Here is a 9,173-nt window from a genome sequence, read left to right on the forward strand (position 1 = left end):
CTCTTCAAAATCTGAGCTTGTATGGTGTCTCTCAAGGCTCCGTACTTTCTCCAATGCTTTTTAACATTGTGCGGGGTCAGAACTCTAGAGAGGATTTTGATCTGCCTGTTCTAGAAGGGGTCACACTTCCCCAAAAGGAACAGGTTCGCAGTCTGGGAGTAGTTCTGGATTCACACCTCTCCCGGGTTTCTCAGGTTGAGGCCAGAGGTGCTTTCTATCAGCTTCGGCTGATACGCCAGCTGCACTCGTTTCTTGAGATCAATGACCTCAAACAGTGGTACATCTGTTGGTGACCTCCAGACTTGACTTTTGTAATGTGCTCTACATGGGGCTACCTTTGTACATAGTCCGGAAACTTCAGTTGGTTCAGAACGCAGCAGCCAGGTTGGTCTCTAGGTCATCTCAGAGAGACCACATTACTCCTCTGTTGACGGAGCTACACTGGCTGCCAATAGGTTCCCAGATCATGAGACCTAGTCCTTTGAGTTTGCAGTAAAGCCTCACAGTAAACAAATGGTAAGGTCTGCTGTGTGAAAAATGCCCAGCTGGTGCCCGTGTCTCCCTTGCCCACACAATGAGTTGTGTGGCTGCATTCCATTTCTGATCCTTTCTGGCCAACAGAAGATTGCTGCTGTGCCTCTGCCCTTGGATGCTGCCCAGCCGTCTCCCCTGGTGGTTCATCTCCTATGACCACAGGCTTGGATGGAGTTTCCAAGCCTAACAGGGAGCTCAATGCCACTTCAGCCAGGCAAGAGCCTGGACAAAAAATAATTAATTTGGCTGCACTTGTCTGGGATTTCTCCAGGATGGGGCTGCCCCATCCTGGACAAATCCCAGTCAGCCCTTCAAAATAGAGAACTGTCTTGGATAAAAGAGGGCCACCCTAGAATTAAATGAGAACAGGCTAAAAAACAAATACAATACAATACAATACAATACAATACAATACAATACAATACAATACAATACAATACAATACAATACAATACAATAAAAGGCCAAGCCTGTGAAAAACCAGACAAGGAAGGCTACTGGAGCACAAGTGGAGGAGAACTTGGCTTGAATGTGACAGCATAGAGCCCATTTGACACAGCATAGAGCCTGGCCATAGCCAGGAGTGCTTTCTATCAGCTTCGGCTGATTCGACAGCTGCATCCTTTCCTTGAAGAGAATGACCTCAAAACAGTGGTGCATCAGCTGGTAACCTCCAGGCTCGACTACTGCAATGCACTCTACGTGGGGCTGCCTTTGTACGTAGTTCGGAAACTTCAGTTAGTTCAAAATGCAGCAACCAGATTGGTCTCTGGGGTAAGCCGGAGTGACCATATTACACCTGTTTTGAAACAATCACACTGGCTGCCGATATGTTTCCAGGCGAAATACAAAGTGCTGGTTATTACCTTTAAAGCTCTGAATGACTTGGGTCCGGGTTACCTTAGAGAGCGCCTTCTTCGGTATGATCCCCACCACTCGTTGAGGTCATCTGGAGAGGTCCGTCTCCAGTTACCACCGGTACGTCTGGTGGTGACTCGGAACCCGGCTTTTTCTGTAGCTGCTCCTGGTCTATGGAATGCACTCCCGGCAGATATCTGCAGTTTAGGCTCGCTGTCAGCCTTTAAGAGAGCCCTAAAAACCTATTTATTTGGCCTGGCCTTCCAAGGCTTATCAAGTGTTGTTGTTTTTAAAAGTATTTTAATGGGTTTTAAATAGTTTTAATCATTTTTGAATTGTTTTTATATTGTTTTTAGCATTGTGTTTGAATTGTGGATTTTATGTCTTTTTTAAAAGATGTTGTACACTGCCCAGAGCCTCTGGATGGGGCAGTTTATAAATGTAATAAATAAATAATAAATAAAATAAATTTTCCAAGCAAACGTATTCCCAATTCAGTCCATTTACATCCATATGTGATCTGAGACCTAAGCAATATCAGTTTAGGGATTAAATTGATATTGATATCCCTTTCAATCTGGCTTCCATCCTTGAAATGGGACTGAAACTGCCTTTGTCACCCTAATGGCTGACCTACATCAGGAACTTGACAAAGGGAGTGTGTCCCAGTTGGTTCTGCTGGACTTCTCAACAGCATTCGATACCATCTCTGGACCACTGCTTGAGTATGGGGATTGAAGGCCCTGCTTTGGAGTGGGTCCAGTCCTTTCTTGGGGGAAGGGTCCAGAAGGAGGTGCTGGGGGACTACTACTCAGCTCCTTGGCCATTAGTTTGTGGGGTCCCACAGGGTTCGGTCTTGTCCCCCATGCTGTTCAACGTCTACATGAAACCACTGGGAGAAGTTTATTTTATTTAATTTATTTATTTATTTGATTTATATATAAGTTACATGGGGACTTGGACTACGTTGTCAGCAATATGCAGAAGACAATCAGCTCTATCTCTCCTTATCATCCACTGATCCTAGGGAAGCAGTGGATGACCTGAATCGGGGGCTGGAAGCCGTGATGGGCTGGGTGTGGGCTAGTAAACTGAGATTGAATCCAGACAAGGAGGAGGTACTTTTGGTCAGTAGGAGAGCCAGTCAGGATTTGACTAGTTCTGGATGGGGTTGCACTCCTCTTGAAAGAGCAAGTGTGCAGCTTGGGAGTACTGCTGGACCTGGCTCTGCTTTTGGATGCTCAGGTGGAGGCGATGGCCAGGAGTGCTTTTGCACGGCTTTGGCTAGTGCACCAGCTGTGTCCCTTTCTCAAGAAGGCAGATCTGGCCACAGTTACCGACGCCTTAGTCATGTCACAGCTGGAATACTGTAACATGTTCTTGAAGAATATTCAGAAACTGAAGCTAGTGCAAAATGTGGCAGCTAGGATTTTATCGGGAGCTGCCTGCAGGGATCATATTATACCCATTCTGACAGAACTGCACTGGCTACCAATTTGTTTCCGGGTCCAATTCAAGGTGCTGATTTTGACCTTTAAAGCCCTTAACGGTTTGGAGCCTGGATCTCTGAAGGCCTGCCTGCTCCCAAGAGCTTCTGTCCACTTGAGAAGTTCATCGGAGGGGGCTCTGCTAGGAACATAGGAACATAGGAAACTGCCATATACTGAGTCAGACCATTGGTCTATCTAGCTCAGTATTTTCTTCACAGACTGGCAGTGGCTTCTCCAAGGTTGCAGGCAGGAATCTCTCTCAGCCCTATCTTGGAGAAGCCAGGGAGGGAACTTGAAACCTTCTGCTCTTCCCAGAGCGGCTTCATCCCCTGATGGGGAATATCTTGCAGTGCTCACACTTCTAGTCTCCCATTGATATGCAACCAGGGCAGTCCCTGCTTAGCTATGGGGACAAGTCATGCTTGCTACCACAAGACCAGTTCTGTGTGCCAATGGTGAGAGAAGCCCTGCTGCTAAGCATGCAGGACAGGGCCTTCTCAGACATTGCCCCCAGACTTGGAATGTTCTCCCAGCTGGCTCCTTAGCCTCCATCACAGTTTTTAGAAAACAAGTAAAAAGGGGGCTCTTCAGCCAGGCTTTTATATGAGAGTACAGTTTTTACTGTCGCTGCTTTGTGTTTTGTGTGTTTTGTATTTTATATCGTTTTTAAAAACATTTAAATAGGGATATATTGTTTTTATATGTAATAATTGAGCATTGTTTTAATTATATTGTAAATCACTTTGGGATTATCTTAATGAAAAGCAGTATAGAAATGGAACAATGAATATAATAAATAAATATATAAATTATATTATTCAGTCATTCTAACAGTCACCACTGTTACTAGGCCTTGCCTATTAATAGAGCCTGCTGCCTAACAGTTCTTTCCTTTTCCTTTAGTATGAAGGGGTTGAGGAGAGGTAAGGGGAGTCATATAACAATAACAGGGACATTAGCTATAATAAGAAGTCCCCAAAAGAAAAGCATCAACTCAGGTTTTTACTAAAGTCCACTAAAGACCAAGATTTGTCCTCTTTTTGTTTCTATGCAGCCATTTTGACTTGGCCTTCGGCAATGTATGTGTTGCCATTAATCAGCTTTCTATAGCCTGTTGCAAGTAGTTATTTCTGATGCATGGTGATTGCATTTCTGGTGTGTTGAGTGCTGTGTGTTGGCAAAAATTCCATGTGATCTTCAGCTAATTTTTGGAAGAGTTTGCTGTTCGTTTGCTGTTCGGAAGAGTTTGCTGCTCACCTCTTGAGGGATGTTATGTGAAAGATAAAGATGTATCATTGTCAATATCTCTTGTTACCTACTCTTCCAAAAATGAGAAACCCTAACCCTTTTAGGAAAATGCACCTAATCATCCTACTACAAAAGAAACATTTCAGAAAAATGAAGAACTTAATTGGACTGGAGCATCGGATGGTGGCAGATTTAGAAGGACCTGGAGCCTTACCACACCCTCTTAGCAATGCATGAAACTAAGAACTTGTTTTTATTTTGTACAGTATTGTGAAACGCAAGGAAAACACTCCAAAGATCAAAAATTAGTTCTTATTGTTCAGAATGTCTTTTCAAAAGGAAAGTTAAGTTATATTTTAGCACTCAACACCTACACACCAAAGTACATAACCCAGATGAGCTAATCTTTAAGACTGGAGTAGAAATGAGCTAATGTTGTTAGGGGATTGTATGCACAATATGGCAAGAGATCAGTAACAAAGGAGGGAGGGTGAACCACCCAAAACTGTTCAGCTGCTAGCAATAAAGAAGCAGCAAGTTGCAAAATGCATTAACCATTTCTTTGCATTGTTCACGTAGCGTCATTTCAAAAGCCAAATGTAAAACATGGCTTTGATGCTTGGGCACACTCAAGAGGACAGCGCCTGTTTTTGTAATTCTGAGGAGAATCTGTTATATCTCTGGAATGATAACATGACATATGTCATCCTGAACAGAAGAGCTAAACTGACAACATCATATATATCCACAGATAGAACTTATAATAATTATTTTTTTAAAAAAAAAATTACCCTTAATATCCTAATTTTATTTTTAAAAGCTTGAAGTTGGCGTTAGAAGCTTAAGAAACTGAATTTGTGAGCTGTTAAATGTCAGAGCTGACCTCTGGGAGTTTTGAGGAGGGATGATGTGGTGAAGGGCAGGCTTCAGGTCATGTTTTATTATACAAGAAGTTTAATTGTTCTGGCGAGGAAGCAAAAGTGACTCATTTACTTGAAGTGGGTCCCTGTCTCCCAGTGCAGATTTTGACTGGAGGAGGATACGGCTAGCAATAATATCTTTCAAAGAACTGAACTGCTTTGCTTCACTGTTTTAACTACTTCCATCTAGATTCATTTACTTTGGACACCGCATTTGAGAGGGGTCCAAGGATAGCAGAAAACAGTGCCTTTGTCACCCTTTTTGAACCCTTTTCGCTCTGTTTAAATTATGCCCTTTTGCCAAAGAAAATTGTATATTATTGGGCCTTTTCCGAACCCTTTTTTAATGGAAGAACATTAAATAGTTTATAGCCATAAGCACTGAAAAGTCATGAAATTTGTGGTATGACATTTTCCACTTGCATTTTAAGAACCATCTCAAAAATCTCCAAAACTACTTTAGTGGGTTCCAGGCAAGTAACAATAAGAATGATGACAATGATAATGATTATGATAATAATGCTGCTGATAATAATAATAATGGTGATCCAGTTGACATACTATACCTGGATTTCCAAAAAGCTTTCAACAAAGTTCCTCATCAAAGACTCCTAAGAAAACTTAGCAGTCATGGGATAAGGGGACAAATACAGTATAGGATTCTAGGAGTCTCTTTTGATCAATCTGTCTTTCCATCAATCACTCACAAATCCAATTTACAACACAGATTATCCAGAACTGAGGCCAGGAAAAAAGTAAAAATGCAACAAGAAATTTGAAATTACATGGTCTCTTCTGCATAAGTCAATCTATGGTAATTAAGCTCATATCAAGATTAGTGGTCGATTACTGCTCTTGTGTGTGGACCCACAGAACATTTAGGGTTTTAAAAAATGTATGTTAAAAAATAACCACTATACAATAAGACACCACCCTGAAACAATCCCCTCAATTTTGCCACCCCATTCTCAGGCAGTAAAATGGTTCATTGTGACAGTTTTTTAGGGGGAGGCAAAAGTGGGGAAGAATATAGCATTGTGATGTAGTGTTACCTTGAGAGGGTTCCAGGTGAAACCATGACAGCAGTCAGTTGATGGCCTCCAGGAGGAGCACAGCCACTGTCACTGTCACTGCAGAACAAGTGTGACACTGAAAAGTAGTAATATGGAGGGCTGGTTTTGGAGAACCCTCCCACCTGTGATCCAACTCTGAGGTAAGTAGAAGAACTTTCAGCTCATCACTGATGAGGGGAAGAGTTACAGGCCTCAAGAGTTGGGAGGCCTAGCATAGGAATGGTATTAGGGTTTCCCTTCTTCCATGTTCCTTGCCTTCCGGTGAGATTCTTCTTTCTACTTAGGACGCTCCCCCCGCAACCCCGCTTCTCTTCTACCTATTTGTTTGTGAGCCACCATGTGTTGCTGTCCCTCGCCACCCACCCCCACACAAATGCTTCCAGCCTGCAGTGCAGGGGCTGATGTGGGTGTTACCTGCTAGGAATTGTTTAGCAGGGACTGTTCCCATTTTCTCGTAACTGATGTAAATCACTGCCTTTGGGGGACAATGTGGGATGCCCTTAAAAAAACAACATGTTAGCATGAATACCTGTGCATTAGAGCAGCAGTTCCCAACCTGTGGGATGGAGTGGCAGTTCAGCAACATCTGGAGGGCCATAGGTTGGGAACCCCTGCATTAGAGAACCCTAGCTTGATGTCTGTCGCCCTCATAACTGCTTGTATCCAGATAGTAAATGCTGCTGAGTGTGCTTGAGTTGCAGCCATTCTATAAGTATAGCCAAATTCACTGTGCCATTCAAAATTTGCTTAAATGTTGCTACACCAAACAACAACAACAACAGCAACAACAATAATGCTACTATAGGGGAGGAGAACAAGTCTTGCAGTAATGAACATGAATTGTCCCCTTTGCTAAGCTGGGACCACCCTGGTTTGCATTTGGGTGGATGGCTACATGTGAGCACTGTCTGCTAAGACATTCCCCTTAGGGAATGGGACCATAGCTCAGTGAAAGAGCATTGCAGGTTCATTCCCTGGTATCTCCATGTAAGGCTGGGAAAGACTCCTACCCGAAACCTTGGAGAGCTGCTGCCAGTCAATACTGAGCTGGATTGGACCAATGGTCTGATTCAGTATAAGGCAGCTTCCTGTGCTCCTGTTGGCTCACATACTGCATAGCAAGTCCCCATCAGAAGTGTGATGACACACTGTAGTCCACGGCACATCAGCAGCAGTGTGGGTGGGCTGCATACAGAGTGGTTTGTAAGCAGTAAGTGCTGCTTGGTAGTTTGCTGTGCAGTATGTGAGCCTATAACAATGATGGTGGTGGTGGTGGTGGTGGTGGTGGTGGTGGTGGTGGTGGTAGTAGTAGTAGTAGTAGTAGTAGTAGTAAACCCCAGAGAGCTGAAAAGCAGAGCATAACATCTTGTTTCAAATAAAATTATTTTAAAAGAAATAAAATTAGGGGTGTGAATGGATCATTTGGCATGGTTTGGTCCGAATTTGGACCGCCCTGTGGGTATGCAAACTGTTTCAGTTGAACCGATCGACTGGGCCGTTCAGTTCGACAAACATCTTGAACATCTTGAACAAAAACATCTTTGGCTTGTTTTTAATGTTGTTTTAGAATGTTGTTTAAAAAAAATTAAATTGCTGTATTTTAAATGTCTTGTTTTTAACTAATGCTTTAATGTTGTTTTTGTAAACCACCCAGAGATGTAAGTTTTGGGTGGTATAAAAATATGTAAAATAAATAAATAAAAATAATAAAATAAACCAGTTCAAAGCTGTTCACAGTCGAACTGCTTGTGCTGGTCCGATTCACCGCAATCTGGTTCGTGATTGAATCAGTTCTGCAGATCCCTAAATAAAATAACAATGGTTTGACATAGGGTCAGTTAAAAGGGTCAGTTATGGCCTGATCCACCCTACTTCAGAAGACAGTGAAGAACTGAAAAAGGAACTGAATGTCTTTCAAGTATATATAGCAAGACAGGGGTGAGGCATTCAAGCAATGACCTTTGGTGAGAGAAGAGGGCTGTTTAAAGTAGACAGGACTGTCCCTATTCCCATGTGTATAATGTTGGAGGATATGAGTTGCTATTTCTCTATCCATCCATCCATCCCTCCCACATGGAAACCTTGATTACAACAGCTAGCTGCGATGCCAAGACCTATGCAACTATAATGTGAAGACAGTGAGGAAAAGGATAAGATAATGGTGGAGCACACACTTAGCTAAATCATATTTGTCTGTTATAGGGTTGCCAGCCCTTACAGATCAGTCTGGAATCTCCAGGTATTGGCATCGCTATTCAGGAGAGGATCTTCAGGAATTGCTTCAATCAAAGCTGACAACCCTAATCAGTTACCTCATAGTGAACGAGCCAAGCTCTCTCCAGCAATTTATGGATATTCTGGAAGTGTTCAAAAGATGTATGGGAGAGTGTGGACTCTAGCAACAACATCTTCTTGCTCACTTATATCAAAGGTGGCTTAAATGCTTCAGTTAAATTGGTCTAAAATTGGTTGGACCAGTTAAAGTAGCCCAACACTAGCATCCAGCATCTTAGCCCACTGGGGAATTATCCTGTCAGCCCAATTCAATCCAGTTCTCCCCTGCCATGGAATGAATTCAGCCAGAATTCAAGGATTTGGGTATGTTTCCAGGATCTCAGAAAATGAGCTTTCAAGAATCAGGTCTAGGTTCTCTAAAGGGTAGAGTAAATTGATGCTGACTCTCTCTCTCTTTTTTTGGTTGACTTGCATTAATGCCATTTTTAGAAATGCAGTTAGACCTCTCATTTCAACTAATCAGATATTTTAAGAGGCCACACCAACTAGAATTCCCCAGACTGATCTCTGCCAAGCTGTGCCTTGAAATGGCTCCAGATCAAGACATCTAGACATTTTGGAGGGCTGAAAATCTAGAACAATCATTCCCACCCATCCCCCAATTACAGCCCTTTTGATCAACTTGGTTAAGAAGGAACAGACAGATTATTCGCATGATGTTCCCTAACCTCTCCTTTGGATGTACCTGGCTGTACAAACTGGCCACAGAAACTTCTTTCCCAAAAGGCTTTTGAATGCTTCCTTATATATTTAAA

General features: G+C 42.6%; 1 long non-coding RNA gene across 1 annotated transcript; it reads left to right on the plus strand.

Moving 5' to 3' along the window:
• Positions 1–6,139: 6,139 nt before the first annotated feature.
• LOC128340924 (uncharacterized) lies at positions 6,140–8,806 on the plus strand. The gene is made up of 2 exons (XR_008314091.1): positions 6,140–6,263; positions 8,326–8,806. It is a non-coding gene; the product is annotated as an uncharacterized LOC128340924 (long non-coding RNA).
• The last annotated feature ends 367 nt before the right edge of the window (positions 8,807–9,173 follow it).

Source organism: Hemicordylus capensis, chromosome 1 (assembly GCF_027244095.1).
Source record: "Hemicordylus capensis ecotype Gifberg chromosome 1, rHemCap1.1.pri, whole genome shotgun sequence".
Classification (NCBI taxonomy): domain Eukaryota; kingdom Metazoa; phylum Chordata; class Lepidosauria; order Squamata; family Cordylidae; genus Hemicordylus; species Hemicordylus capensis.